The following is a 16,463-nucleotide window of genomic DNA, read 5'->3' as shown; positions in this document are numbered from 1 at the left end:
CCCACCTGTGAGTCCCTAGAGCACGGAGAGGAGGAGGTGGTGGGCTGGAGCCTGCACGCAGCGTGACTAGGAAAGAATTAGAAGGAAGGACTCGATCCTTTCCTTAACCCTCTGCTTGCCAGGAGGGCAGGGGATTCCCTGCTCTTTGTTGAGTTTGAGCAAACGCAGCAACAGAAGCGGGTGGGCAGTAAGACCCTGAGGCAGAATGCAGGTAAGCAGCAGCTTCCGCCTTCCCTCCGCCCGACCGCCCGATCTTATTTTTGCCTGATTTTTGCCTATTTTTGCCCCTGCGCTCCGGAGTCAGCTCCAGGGACCACACATTCGCTCAATAACACGCACAGACATTTCCCCTTACTTTTTAGGAGAAAAAATCTGCATGTTATAGAGCGAAATTTACGGTAATAATTTTCTTAAATTATTGGGGGGGGCTGAGCCCCCCCAAACGAATTTTTGAGGGGGCTCGGGCCCCCTCAGGCCCCAAGGAGTCGGCGCCTATGGAACTTCCATCCCTAGTCTCATCATAAGATTTACAGTCTTTGAGGGTGTAGGACAAAACAAGTAACCCCATTGATCTGCATTCTACTTTCGGGTGGAAATTGCCCAAAATTGAAGAGCTTTGAAGAAACTAAAAAGATGGGATTAACTTGATTAGAATTTCATCAACTGAATGCTGTCTTTGAAAAAGATAAAAGATTGAAGGGCTTTGATAATGAATTATCAAATCTGGAGAGAGATATACAATAATCAAAAGACACTATCTAAAATACATAGATTACTGATAGGCTGGCACTTGAAAGATGAAGAAATTAAAAATGGGATGAGAAAATGGGATGAGGACTTAAGCCATGTGATTGAACTTGATAAGTGGAAAGAATTATGCACAAAAAATATATAATTCACAGCTTGTTATTTAATAAGATAGAATCTTATGAAAATGCAATACAGGTGGTACTTGACCCCTGTAAAGCTGGCAAAAATCAGTAAAACCCATAATAATGTGTTGGAGGTGCAAAAATCAAGTAGGAACCTTCTATCACATGTGGTGGGCATGCCCAGAGATTTAAAAATTCTGGGACATGACCTATGAGGAGTTGAAGAAATTATTAAGAAGTACATTTTGTAAAAAACCCGAAGCATTTCTCTTGGGAATTTTGACAAACAATTTCCCCAAAGAAAAAATAAGACTATTTCTCTATGCTACGTCAGCAGCAAGAGTATTGGTGCTAAATATTGGAAGGAGGAACACATACCCACCCAAGAGGAATGGTTGTGTAAACTGAGCGAGTACTTGCAACTCACGAAGCTGACAAATATAATAAGAGACAAGTCAAATAAGACCGTTAAGAAAGATTGGGAGTACCTAAATAAATATCTGATGAGCAAAGGTTCAGCAGTGAAGACCTGGTTGTGTCTAGAATAACTCCGCAAAGGTAAAAAGCTCCCTGATACCAAGATGAGGGATGTACCGAAATACAGATAAGTGGGTTTTAATTAGGAATAATGAACTGTTGTGAGACTAATGGAAGTCTTAAGAACAAAAGAATATGAATACCTAAGAAGTGTCAGCTTCATAGGAAAATAGACAATATGTAAGAGGCAATTGTTTAAAATATATGTGCTTGATTTGCAAAGTCTTAGCTTAATAATGAATGAATTTTTCTTTTTCTTTTTTCTTTTCTGTAATCTTTTTTTAAAAATTCCCCTTTTTCACGTTTATAAGTTTTGATTTGTATGTATTTGCAAAATACCAGTAACTCAAAAAAAGAAAGAAAGATTTTCAGTCTTTAAGGGTGTAGGACACAACAAATAACCCACTTGTTCTGCATTCCACTTTCCAGTGGAAATAGCTGTGGACTGTGTCCTTACAAGTCATTTAATGATACCATATATTTTTCAGAAGCAACAATATTTCATATTTGGAAATAATCCTTTTTCTCCAGTCTGAGTTGGGGGGGAGGGAATCATACTGAACAAGCTCTTCCGAGATTTAGTTTGACTATACTCAACGATCTTGATTTTCATTGCAGTAGTAAAATAGTGATTACTGGAAAAGACTCCTTCAGATTACCTGTTGCTTGATCAAAGACTCACAAGCCTAGAGATCACCCATTCATAAATTGTGCATGAGATTGTGCTCCCCATCTGATACTTGTACATGAGACTGATTTCAGGGAGAGAAACGACTCTTCAAAGAACAGTTTTGTCAAGGGAGCATTCAGCATGCCTTCACCTGTGTTTGCAAGGATAAAATGCTCCATTCGGGGCTTATGCCAGAGGTCAGTATCATTAAAACATAGGAAGCTCCATATACCAAATCAGGCCATTGATCCAGCAGTGGCTCTCCGCTGTTTCATACTGCAAACTTCACACATCCACCTGGAGATGCTGAGGACTGAACCTCCTACATGCACAGCTGATGCTGTATCTCTTAGCTACAGCCTTTTTCTTGCCCTGCCCCACATTCCAGTATGGAACCCAATGCAAATCCCCACAGCCTTTTAGCCCTGCTCTCTTCCTCCTCCTCGATGTTCTTGCTTGTTCACTTGCCATCGCTGAGTGACCAAATGATGAGAGGAGTAACTTGCACACACCTTGTCCTCGCCTTTTCCCTTTCCCTCACTTTCTCAGAGGTGGTTCTTTCTGGGGCTAGAGGGACTGGCAAGTGAATCTATAGCAGGAGGACAGCAGACAACTTTGCCCAGGGGACCTTCAAAACCAGGAACTGGCACTTCCTACATTTAAAGTTACCATTTCAGTGCTGTCGTGTGTGGTTTCAAACTGATCCAAGCTCAATGCACTTTCTCTCATGCGTTATACCAACCCTGTAGCACAGTCCAACTAAGGCCACATGCCCACCCTAGATTTAAAGCACCATGGTATCACTTTAAGCAGTCATGGCTTCCTCCAAAGAATCCTGGGAACTGTAGTTTGTTAAGGGTACATAATTGTTAGAAGCTGCAATGGCCAGAGTTCCTTGTGAAGGGATTATTAAACCACTCTGGGAATTGTAGCTTGGAAGAGATAGGGGTCTTCTAGCAACTATCAACACTCTTAGCTCCCAGAATTCTTTTTTTTTTTTTTTTAAATAATTTTTATTGGGTTTTTACATTTTATAACAACAGACACACACACAAAGACAAAGACAAACAAACACACAAATACAATTACATACCCTAAGTTTCTTTACCCACTTTCATTGACTTCCCCCCACCCCCTCCTCTTACATCCCAATTCCAAAATTAATTCAGCAAGTTCTTACCTAACCTCTTAAAAATATTCACATTGCTTTTAAAAAATTAAAATCTTTTGTTTATCTGTATTCAACTATCCAATTCTCTTATAATCATTAATTTCTTTTTTTTTTTTAAGGTCGATCTAACTTCCCCTTCACAAATTTTCCCTTTATTATATTAATTATAGATCACATTGACCAAATAAAACAAAACATAACATTTTATAATTCTATTCTCTCCCCCCCCTGCCCCGGTTTCTGTCCCTTCCTAGACAAATGTCCAGAAAACAAACAAAAAATATTTCTAGCCCGGATTCCTCACGTCCGAGGCGTCTGATTCTCTGTCAGTCCCTCTCTGCCAGCTATATTGGTAGTCCTCTTTGATGGTCCTAAGACCCCGAAGGAGTTCAGTCAGAGTCAGATCATATTTTCTTTCATTCAGAATGTTGAAGAGTGTTTGCTGCGAAAGACCATCTAGTTTTCCATACTCAAGAGAAAAGTCCCAATCATATTGCTTTGTTCTTTCTAGTTTTAATATTCCAAGTACTCCAGGGGCTTCTCTCTTCTTCTTTCTCATCTTTCGCAGGTCTGTAATCCAGAGGTCTTCTTGCTCATACTCTAACGCTGCAGATTTCTGGTTGATATTTTCCACTTGTAGTGTCTGAACTCCTTCTTTTTTCTCTGTCAATTCCAAAGGCATCTCTTCCTGCTCAGCTGCAGAATTTTTATCGTACATCTCCTTTGTGCATTCAGCAGAGTTGTTTGTTTCAGAATTCAAGGTCATAAAAACTTTACTCAGAGCCATACTCTGCTCCTGCAGGATTCCCACGAGAAAAAACATTTTTTCTATCTCCGCCAGTAATTTTCCCTCTGCAGCCATTGTAATGTCACTAATTCCCCCTAGGGGGCTTTCAGTTATTTAATAGTCCTTTTCCAATAATCTGTTACTTTGTTATTATCAATACTTTGTTTCCAATCGCCTCAGTCCAAATGTATCAGCTTTAATTCCAAGAGTTATTAAATAGCAAAATTCTTTACTTTGTCCGCCCGTTTGACAGCTTCTTTGACAGCTGTCAAACTCCTTTCACTTCTTCCTCCGGGACCCAAATAGGACACTCCCGGGTTTTTTTGGGGGGGATACACACAAAGTTCCAAATTCCCTTTCTCTCCAGCACAAAAATCTTGTTCTATCAAATTTGTGAGAAACTTTTAAATCCTCAAAACAGTATTCATTCCGCCTTAATTCTCCGTTCCTTGCTTTGAAACGTCTATAAGTAGAGGGGGTGCGGACTTCCCTTTAACACATCCCCCGATCGTGCCGAATTCACAGGATAAAATTTTTAAAGTCCAAATTCCACTACTCACGGGTCCTTTGTTATCCAGTCCAAATTTTGGGAAGAAAGTCAGCGCTCTCCGGCCATGGCTTGCGGCTTCGCTCCACTGAAGTAGCGGTCTACTCTCAGCACCACGCCACTCTCCGTACCCTCTCCGTAGCCTTTAAAAAGGCTCTTCGTGGGTCGGGGAGGGCGCTTAAGGTGCCCACCGAGTCACCAAGTCCGCAGGCTTCCGCGCCTGCGGTTTCTGAGGGTCCCCGTGTCGCCGGCACGGAAAGACCCGTCCTCAGCAGAGCCGATTCCCTCCGGAGCTCGGAGGGAATCCGCCATTAGCCGTTCGCGCTAACCCGGAAGTCAGCTCCCAGAATTCTTTGGGGGAAGCCATGACTGTTTAAAATGAGACTGTGAATTCACATACAGTGGTACCTCGGGTTACAAACACTTCGGGTTACAAACTCTGCTAACCCGAAAGTAGTACCTTGGGTTGCAAACTTTGTCCCAGGATGAGAACAGAAATGGTGCGCCACCGGCGCAGCGGCAACAAAAGGCCCCATTAGCGAAAGCGTGCCTCAGGTTAAGAATGGTTTCGGATCAAGAACAGACCTCCAGAACGAGTTAAGTTTGTAACCCGAGGTAACACTGTATATGATGTGACTGTGGCCTTTCTTTGATAATGTAGCACTTCATGAAGAATGATGGTCACTCCTGTGATGAAGTGTTTCAGCTCCTGGTGTTAAGCCAGTGGGTGGTCGCAACCTCTGAATTGCTCCCTGGAAGCCAAGTCATGGAAGAAAGGAAATGCCCTGCCCCCGATATTTAGGAAATCAGAATGTGGCCCCTTTTCACAGTGGTGGGCTTCGGTGTCTCAAATTTCAGCAGTGCCCTGAGCAAAGCTAATATTCAGCACCCTCCACCTCTCAAACTCTGTTCTACAGCATTGTTGTGGCACCTCCTGCAGTGCAGCACCCAATGCATTTTCAGCATTTGATGTAAGAATACCTGACCCCCACCTCTACTCTTAATGCACCTGGAGCAGCCAAGGACAGCTTTCCAAGGAGTGTGCGTGCATTTGGCATCTTAACATTTAACATAGTAAATTGTAACTATGAAGGACAGGTCTCTTAACCTGTGTTCTGCAGATAACAGTGTTTACTAACTCTGAAAAGGGAGTTCAAAAAATATTTATTTTGATGGTTTCAGACACTGGGATAGGCAGGGAATACCCCTTGAATGAAAAAAAATGGCCTTGTTACGCTAGTATTTTAGGAGAACGCTGATTAGTAAGTCAACATTTGCTGGAGGTAGATGAATTTTTACTCTGATCCACCAGGGCTCTCCTTATATCCGTACAGAGAAAACATGTCTACTCAGTAGTAAGTCACACTGAGTTCAATGGCACTTGCTTACTCCCAGGGTAGGGGATTGCTTCCATAAAAGTATTAAACCTTAAGTGCTTATCTTTGGAGGCAGGAGGTAGAGGTTGAACAGCAGAAATGGAAAGCGTTGAGCTGTTTTATGCAGTCTGATAGAGGGTTTTGTTGGTTTATTTTATTAGTAACTCACTTACCTGTCAAAATTCCTTGTCAACACTCATGAATATCAAAGTACAAAGCAAATGATGAGCTAAGACAACAATTCAAAACAATATATAAAAAAGAAAATAAAGCTACTGCAGGAGAACAAGAGAAGACTGCAGAGATGTTTAAAAGACGTCACATGAAAAGTCTGGATGAATAAAATGTTTTCCACCCACTGCCAGTGGGTCTCATTTGCTAAGATTTTTTTCTCCAAGTCTAGCTCTGTCCAGATGTGAAGTGGCTCACTCCCACTTTTTTTTTTTTTTTTTTTTTTGCTGTCAAGTTTAGTAGGAAATCTATACAGCAACAGTGAGAATGTTTATTGTAGAAGGGGAACTTTTGCCCTCTGAAGTCACCTCCTACTAGTCACCAGTAGATTTCTGATATTCTATCACAGGAAATTCCTGGTGGCCCACAAAAGCAGTCCCCTGAGTGCAGCTGCTGGTCTGAAAAGTCCTGTGCTCATATCGCAACCGTGGAGGCTCCACCATGTCCATAGTGGGATGGAGCACCTGTGCCTTGCAAAATCCAAACCGTATCTTTTCTCAGACAATGTTAAAATGAACTATAGAAGGGACAAAGGTCAAGTGAGTCCTTATTGTGCTGAACTTCATTGAAAACAAAAAAAAGAATGTATTAGAGGATGTGCTTTGTCTCCTATAAGGTACTATAGGATTATATTTAGGCTTCATGTCTTTGAAGAACAGGGTAACTCAACTGTATAATTGCTGTTCTTGGTTCTAGTGAGGAAGTTGTAAGTCAGTGGAACCAGACCAGGAAAAATTAGGTGATGACACATAATAGTTTAGAGACAGGGCCTTGTTCTTAATAATCAATTTAGCACTTTTAGCTTACAGCCTTTAGTTTCTACATCCTGTAGAACAACAGCAATGACTACACATAGCAAACATAGGCTGTGTATCAGCTTTTTCTCAATTTGTTTGGCTCAAAGCTGGCTTTGGGGAAAACACCTCAAGAAGCAGTATTTCATAATAAATGACAGGAAAGATATGTATTGTGATTAATGCTATGTATACACCACTTCCCAAACCAGAGGTTGGTGCACATTGGATGCAGAGTAAACAGGAGTGTGTAACTAGCTCGTTGGAGGCACACTCCTTTGCTTGAGGACGCACAATGAGCACATTGCCTAGCAGTGTTTGAACTTAGTTTCCCAGCTTTGCAACTATTTCAAGTAGTGTTCATTTAATGAAAGCAGCACACACCCAATGAAGTGAAGACCCATCTGAACTCATTCGAGCACTCAGCTGGTTTAACATAATGTATTATATAACTGGAATCTGCAATGAAATGGTGCAGTACAGAGTGCTCCTATTCACCACTCCATGCAATAAAATACATCGTTTTATTTGCATGCTGCCTTTTCATAGTTCAAATGATGCTCAAACCACGTTCCAGTCATTCAGCCATATTCTTCCCCATGATGCTCCCTTCCATTCCAGTCCCTCCCCATTTTATATTTCCCCTGCCCACACACATCAGTCAATCAATATTCTGTGGTAACTGTACATGACTAGTACTCAATTGGCTCCTTTTACAGGTTTTCCCTTCTTAGAGCTTTTTGTTTCATAAAGATTTTTTGTACGTCTGCAAACCTAGGTTTCCCACCTCATCTGTTTATGTTGTCTCTTACACATGTTTGATGTAGTTTGGGCTACATAAACAGTAACACTCAAACTTGAGCACCAGGAATAGAAGGAATGGTGTGCTTGATATTGTAAATAGGGGTCCTAGTGTCCTGGTGTGCTCTGGTCCATGGGGTCACAAAAAGTCAGACACAACTAAATGATTAAACAACAACAGTGTCCGTGGTCTCCATGCATGCACAAAAACTCTCTAAGTTCACTTCACCTATTTGCTTCCACTAGACCAGGGATGGGTAAGCTGTACTAGATGCTTGCAACCCTGTTGAGTTAGAAGGCCTATAACAGTTATGTTCTATGGGTGGCCTCCAGTTTTATGCTGGTGTTGCTTCTCTTCCTTGTACAGTCTCTTGGAATCTGGACTGTATGTATTTCCACCTGTGTCACAGTATCACTCAAGTCAGCCAGCTGGGTTTGACTTTGTTGCAATGGATATGATCTGGAGACTCTCTTGTTTTTGCTGCTGCAGATTAATATGCCTACTCCTCTTGCAGAGTTTAGGCACCGAAGGCTGTCAGGGACTTTATTTTTTAATAATAATTACACAACACAATGCCATACAATATACAGGATGCAAATATCCCAAGGCACCTTACACAATGACTCTAACCCAAAAAAAATCCCCATTAAAGGAACAAAATAAAATGCTCACATTGTGAAAGCCATACAGCCAAAAAAATAAATAAATGAAACAGTCTGTCTTTATCACACTGTAGAGAGTTTCCTGGGAAAATCTTTCCCGGGGAGATGGAAGTGGCTTTATATTTCATGTATTGAACTATATTGAAAAATCCTCGGAGCATGTAGCCCAGGATTGCTCCGGACTATGATAAAATTCCTATGTGGAAGTCACATCTATGTAGAAAGTTTAATGACTCACACATGTAGATTGACAAGTGTGATGGTTCTACATATACATCAGTGCTGTCTACATTGTATGCACTGGGTAGGCACTGCTAATTGTATGTGCACAATTTATTTGCATTTACATTACATTTTACATTATATTTTTATCTTGTCCTTCCTCCAGACAGCAGTGTACAAAATCCTCTTTTTTCCTCCCATTTTATCTTACCAGCAAACCTATAGGATAGGTTAGGTTGAAGAAGAAGAAGAAGAAGAAGAAGAAGAAGAAGAAGAAGAATATCCCGCCTTTCACTCCCTTTAAGGAGTCTCAAAGCGGCTAACATTCTCCTTTCCCTTCCTCCCCCACAACAAACACTCTGTGAGGTGAGTGGGGCTGAGAGACTTCAGAGAAGTGTGACTAGCCCAAGGTCACCCAGCAGCTGCATGTGGAGGAGGGGAGACACGAACTCGGTTCCCCAGATTACGAGACAACCACTCTTAACCACTACACCACACTGGCTGGTGTAAGAGAGTGACTGTCCCAATGTCAGTTCAGCAGGGTTTTGAACCAGGGTCTTCTCAGTCCTAATTCAAAACTCCAAATGACTTCATTACACTGACATGGAGGATCATAATATAATAATGTTTTTGCTTTTGTGGGAGATCAAATGGATAACAAACTGAATGGTGATATGATGCTTGTGGCTTACTTAATACAGTATCCCACCACATTATAAAAATAAAAAAGAACTCTCAACATATGTCAGACAAAGACATTTGATTTTATCCACAACAGAGGCTGCTTGAAGTTGTGGGACACGTGTCTTTTGAGTTTCTGCTCTAATAGCCTGTTTTAAAGATACCTTGATGTTGATAACTTAAGCCCTGGTCATTTTAGAAAGAAGAAAAAAAGGTAAATGTAGAAACCTACCTCATACCAAGTCAGATCATCAAGCTCTGTATTGTCTACACTGACTGGTAGTAAAATCCCCAGGGTTTCAGACAGGAGTTTTTCCTAGCCCTAGCCAGAGATACTAGGAATTGGGCCTATGGAAGCATACTCAGAAGTAACCCCATAGAGTTCAGAGCATAGGATTGCAGCCACAGCCGCATGAGGAGGCTCAAAGGACCTTACAGTCAAAATCCACCCTTGGGCATCTCTTTTGGCAACCTGTCAATTTCTATCTGGTTTCTGCACCGGCAAATAGGGACAATTTGTCTCCCAGCTTTCAAGGACAATGCTCAAGGATCAGCTTATAGAGTACACAACAACTTTTACAATGATTTTACTGAATATTCTAATTACCTTTTTTGGGACTTTATTAATAGAAATCTGTTTTTCAATTGTTCTATGAGTTGCTTTGGGAGACCTAGAGATAAAAAAACAGCATAGAAATTCCTAAATAATATTTCTTTCCCCCAGCTGTGCCACAGTAGGCCAGTTGAACGGTTGTTTATCTACATTGGACCATCATGAATTGCCATGCATGTAACAAAAAAATTAGGAGCCAGACACAGAGTCAACATTTGCTACTAAGGTGTATCCATTGCACTGAGTTCTACAAATGCTGAAGTGTTTTCTAGACTTTATGCAAAGCTGCTATTGAAAATGCGTGCAAAGGCACTATGAGGATGCCTATTAACTGCAGCAGCCACTTACCTCCTTTACAGTCATGTGGTCAGGTTGACAGTATATACAAAGCTGAGGCGATAAGGAAAAAAGATTAGGAATGAACTATAATAATTGACAGCAACATCCTGCCCCTCAGGCAGAATAACCATGAAAAGTATTTCAAAAACTCTGGAGAGGTGAGGGTTTGCATCTTGCTTTGACACCTAACATTGCTTTCTGCAGGAAGGACGAAACACATCTGGAATGCAGCTAAGAGGCTAAGTATGCTGAGAATGTCTCTGACACAATATTATGTCCAAAACCTATTTGCTATGATGAAATGGAAGGTATGTTCTTTGTCCCTTAAGTTAACGTTTAAGAAAATAAACACTCTTGCAAATAGAGCTAATAAACAGAACCCAAATTTCACGAGCACATGTATATATTAATTATGAAATCAAAACCAAATTTGGTTTGATGAAATTGTTAGGGCGCTTAAAAGTCACTCATGCACCAGAAAGAATGGAAAGTGCAGGTTAAGGCCATCAACTTGACATCTGCCACATCAACAGTAAGCATGTGTACAGTCACACATATTATGATTGCACAGACCTTAGGCCTGTGCATGTGCATTTTAGCTTGGCAGTCAGAATCAGCCCTCTTCTATGCAGAATGGGAAGAACACTGAATCTCAGCAGAGAACTGGAGCAGTGGGCACATACCTGTTCATGGCTTTTCATGTATGTGTTCATTTCAGTTAGGGAGGCTCCAATTCTGCAAATCTTGGGCTTCCTCTGGACATGCCGGTACCTATTTATATATAAATAAGTAAAAGTGTGGCTTTATTAGTGTGGCTACCAAGTCCTGTGCTATGGTGTTTGGTGTTTTATTGTTTTATGTACTACAGTGATACCTCACCATATAAAATCACACAAAACAGCCAAAAGCAGAATAAATTGGGGGGGGGGTGTCAAAGATTTATCATATACATTTAAAGCACATTACAGTGGTACCTTGGGTTACAGATGCTTCAGGTTACAGATGCTTCAGGTTACAGACTCTGCTAACCCAGAAATAGTACCTCGGGTTAAGAACTTTGCTTCAGGATGAGAACAGAAATCGCACCACGGTGGCACAGCGGCAGCAGGAGGCCCCATTATTTAAAGTGGTGCTTCAGGTTAAGAACAGTTTCAGGTTAAGAACGGACCTCCAGAACAAATTAAGTTCTTAACCCGAGGTACCACTGTATATTGTTTCCTTTTCTCATTATATTTCTTTTGTAAACCACTTTGGAATGTTTTCTGATGAAAACTGTATATGACACTATACTGGATGCCAATATGATACCTGGTCAGACTGAAGGTTTTTGTCATATTATATAGAACCCTAAACAATTTGTGACCTGTTTACTTGAGGAACCACCTTGCCCCATATTTTCCTGCCTGACTATTATGGTTAGCAATGGGGGAACTTTTAACTTTGTCTCACAATGCCCACTGTGGCACCACCAATGTTATGGAACCCCCTTCCAATATATTAATGCAAAGTATTAATTTTTAGATGCATGCTAAAAAAAGAGTTTTTGTTAATCAAGCTTTTTGTGAAGTGTGGTCGGCTTTGTATTGTTGCATACTTTGGGAAATGGGCATGCCCCTCCTCTTGAGCAAGTGTCTAGTAATACAAACCACCTTTTTAAACAAACACTTATTTTAGAATCCTTTTATAACATATAGAATGACAATCTGATCTGAGACCTCTTGAAGTGGGATCCCAATGGACTGTTCTGATTTGGAACAGCAAACAGTGAAAACACTTCTTTATTGCTACTATATTCATTACTAAAAGGAAGAATAAATAAAGCACACAACTACCATAAATTTTCATGCTTTCTAGTGCCAAGCTATTTTAAGGCTGCAAATTGAAAGTGAATTGTCTACAAGTTCACGTATTGATGATTAATGCAAGGAATGCGGAGACAAAGAATATCAAAATATAGTAGCTCTGTTAGGATGAGACATATGTTGGACTAGGTTTGGTTAGCAAATGATCTCTCTAATATGTAAGCAGTGAATACAAACAGAGAGTCAGACCAACTTGTTTGAACGGTGTTCTCTCTGCCTTAATTTTTCAATTATGAACTCCTGTACAAAGAATTTTAGCTATGAACATAGGAATCTTTACCTGAAATCCAAGAGAGAGGATGGATTTAGGCTTATATCAGGCCTAAAATATGAGAAAACGTTTGCAGTCTGTGGACTACATTTCCATCTGGGCAACCTTTGCTCAAGTGCTGGATGAGGCCATAAGCAAAAACGGACAGAGCAATGGATGTAAATTTTATTGTGGTACAGTAGAATAGTTTCTGTACACACTCACACTCCCTCCCTTCCTTCCAGGCAACCAAGAGGGATTATTAGAGTTCTTTGACACATTTCAGCTAGGAAAAACTCTCAAGGAGAGTGCAAAGTGGGAATAGCTCAGAAGGAGGTGTGGTGTAAGGAAGAGTCCTGAGGGTCAGTCAGAGGACCATGTTTTGTTCCCTCTCCTGAAGTTACCCACCCCTAGTTCATATGGATTGGTTATAAAAGACCGATATAACTATTTGCAAATGATATGTACTCTGTAAGGATCCCCTGCCCCAGGACAACTGTAATTTAGCATTTAAAAACAAGATTCATGCTACATGCTAGCAAAAGTCTAGTTTGGTCCGAATTCAGAGAGCCATGAAACGTCAGAGCCAGTGCAAGCTTTTGAGCACAGGCCTTGGGTGCTGGTGATTGTCTGTCCTCATCAACAGTATAGCTGCAGCGTTTTGGAAGGTAGGCAGATTTAGCATGAAACATACTAACAGATAATAGTTGGTCTTCTTCATGTGGAAAAAATAAATATTAGAAACTTGTGCATTACCTTTCACTGTGGTTACCTCTGTCAGGTAAAAAAGTCCTAATAGGAACAATAAAAAAGGGTGCAGGACTTCAAATGGGAAATATAAGGTGTGCTCCATTTTTTTGTAAAAAAAACAAGAAAGAAAGAAAGAAAGAAAGAAAGAAAGAAAGAAAGAAAGAAAGAAAGAAAGAAAGAAAGAAAGAAGGAAGTTTGGCTGGTAAGCAGAAGTCTGAAGCAGCAGAGGGAGAGAACGAGAGGGAAAGGGAAAGGGAGGGGGAGAGGGAGGGAGAGAGCAAGAGAGATGATGTATCAGAAAAGGGTCTCCAGACCTCAGCATCTTAAAATGCTACAACTGGTCCTGCCAATCAGCCATCCATTTATTCCAGCCGGACTCTCCTAAAGTATAGCCAACACTCACAATTGGGCAAATGATAAAGAGCAACTCCCTTCGGCAGTTGTCTAGCAAGATACATCCTGAACACCTATGTGGAAGTTTCTTGGACCTTCCCTCTGAATTTTTTTTATATACTCCAGCGAACTTAAGAGGGGCCATTGATAGGCAGATGTTCCTTCCTCCCCAATAATTTTATACAGGTTCCAACTGTGGTATATATACTAAAGAGAGCAAACCATTTTAAAATGCTAATGTTGGTGTTTCCAGTGTTGCCTGTGATGCAAATATTCCTATCAGGCTATCCATTTCCATTTAGCTGACGGCAACATTTGTTAAGGCATCAGGACACTGACAGTGGCAGATGTATTGTGGACAGTATGCCCTTTAACCCTAGCTCCTCAGAAAGGGCCTCGAGATTCATGATGACTTGTCTCTCTCCAGTTCAAGTTCACAATGATAAATCTAGCCTTTAAGACTTTTTACAAAAGGTGGGTGTGGTGCTGATAGCATTCATGATTAAGCGTTTTCCTGTGTCAAATATAGCCTGTAATATACTACAAACAGACCCTTGATTTTTATACAAACTGATCTGGCTGCTATCAGACCCTGTGATATTTTATACTAATACTTAAAATAAATCTCAACACAGGAAAGAAAGTACAGAATTATTGTTTTAAGCTAACTGCGGGAGCTTATCATCAAAGTGGCAGGGCTTCCATTGTATTCTGAGAAACTGCTCACTACCCTGGTTATAGGGGTTAGGTAGCATGTAAGAGACTGGAAATTCCCAACATATATTCCATGCACTGCAGTTAACTCCTTTAAATAATAGTAGCAGTACTGTAATGTATGTACTCTAAAAAAAACCCCTCTTATCAAAAGCTACAAATTTGCAACTAAATCCTTCTTTTGAAACAATGAAACATCTTTTGTAGCCAACAAATCTGTAATCTATATGAGACTGGGGAAGAACATTTTTTATGGGAAAGTGACATGAAAAAATAAGAGGAAGCTGTGTTGGTCCATTGGGTGGATGCGTGGGGAAATCAGGCGATGCTTTTATTAGGGCTAACCAAAATGTCACAAAACAGTGAGCAAGAGTGACAGAATTATTCATCAGTGGGATGATAAGTAAAAACTAGGTGGGTGAAGGGGGTGGGAAGCTGGCTTGATGTTGAAGCCACAATGTCTACATTCCAGATGTAGGAATGTAGGAGGAGAATGCAATCATGATAGGATTTGACTCTACTTGGAGCTATGCAGATCTTTGGCTACACTTAGGTATACTGAAAAAATGACACAAATAATGGCTGATCCCCCCATTTTGAAAATATCAGGAATCAATCAGATCCATCTCTAGCCTGAAGGAAAAACACAACTTTGTTTTGAGATAGAATACAAGGGCGGGGGGGGGGGGGACATGGCAGTCCTCAGTCATTTAAAACAACAAAAAATTGCATCATAATTTCAATCTTTTTTTACTAATCTTTACTAATAATTGAAGATGAATCCTGTTAAGACAGAGGTTTTAAGTATTCTGAGTTCTTGGATCTGCATGGTGCCAAAATGGCCTCTTTTGGTAGACTTGTATTCTCTTGGAAAGAGAAGCTCCATAGTTGGGGTGGTGGTGGGGTGGGGGGTTATTCCTGGATCCAACATTGTCACCTTCATCTACCTCTATTCCTTAGCCTAAGCTTTGTTCACAGTTGTGATGATAAAATAGAACAACCTCATGTATACCACACTTTCTTGGGTAAAGAATGAGGTGGAAAAAATGTGATAAATGTGTGATTAGGGTAGCAACCTCAGTTAAGCCGTACCTCCTGTGTACTCTATTAAAATTCAATGCACTGTTTTACAGCTTGTTTAAGTATAAAATAGGTTTGTGACTGATCAGCTATGAGGTTTTGGAGATGCAAGTTTCCTACTTAAGTATTAATACATTGAGGAAAAGATATACCTCATGCCAGTGTGTGAATGGGTGCACAAAGGTGGATTTAGGTCTGGGTATTTGGCTCTGCAAGATTCGTGCTTGTACTAAATATAACACTCAAAGGAATTCAGAACAATTCACACATTCTAAAGTCCACATTCCAAGTGGTCATTCCTGAAAAGCGATGTTGTAAATTGACTTTTTACTCATGTTGGCATTAATGAGGACCAAATAAAGTGAGTGTAACAACTCTGAAATCTGACATAACAGGGAAATACACTGTGTAAATTATTGGGTTTTGTTTTAGATTGGGACAGAATGAGAAAGTGACAAAATAGCATTAGTAGACTATAGGCTTATCATCAAATTTAAATCAGCATGGCACCGGAGATCAGGATGAGACGTGATAAATGAGCTATGGGTGGGACGTGAGAGACTGGTGTGACTCATAAGACTCACCAGAGCGAGTCTTTCCAAGCTCAGTCCCCACAAAATAAAAAGAGGTGGTGAAACTGTTGAAACCTTTTATGAAGAGTTTGCCAAACATCTTCAGCACTGCCTATCTCATTTGTAGGGAGTCCTCCCTAATTGTTATCTTGGGCTAAGGTGGATTCTGTAATGCAATCACTGTTAATCATAACATGTAAAGCAAATGATGAGACAAAATCAAGATGTGAAGGAACTGCCATCGACACATGAAGCAAGAGACAGTTGGCTGAGACCTCAGAGCCCATGTCTGCCTTCTCAATATAAAAAGTAGTGATTATTCAGCCATGTGGTGCACAATCCCAGTTTGTGGCATGGATTTTAACAGCCATGACTTCATGATGTTGAGCCTTGGCTCAAGGAGAATTTGAGACAATCTCACTGGGCTTTTAACTGGGTCTGTGCATTAGCAAATCCAAAGCCACCATAGTCTTATTTGTCTTCTCCAGCTGGGTCACAAGTTGCCTGAGGCTCTCATTTCAACTCATCTCTCCTCATA

The sequence above is a fragment of the Podarcis erhardii genome (genome assembly GCF_964252035.2).
Source record: "Podarcis erhardii genome assembly, chromosome: 8".
Classification (NCBI taxonomy): Eukaryota; Metazoa; Chordata; class Lepidosauria; order Squamata; family Lacertidae; genus Podarcis; species Podarcis erhardii.
The sequence above is the reverse complement of the archived record's forward strand: the minus strand, read 5'-3'. Positions refer to the sequence as shown.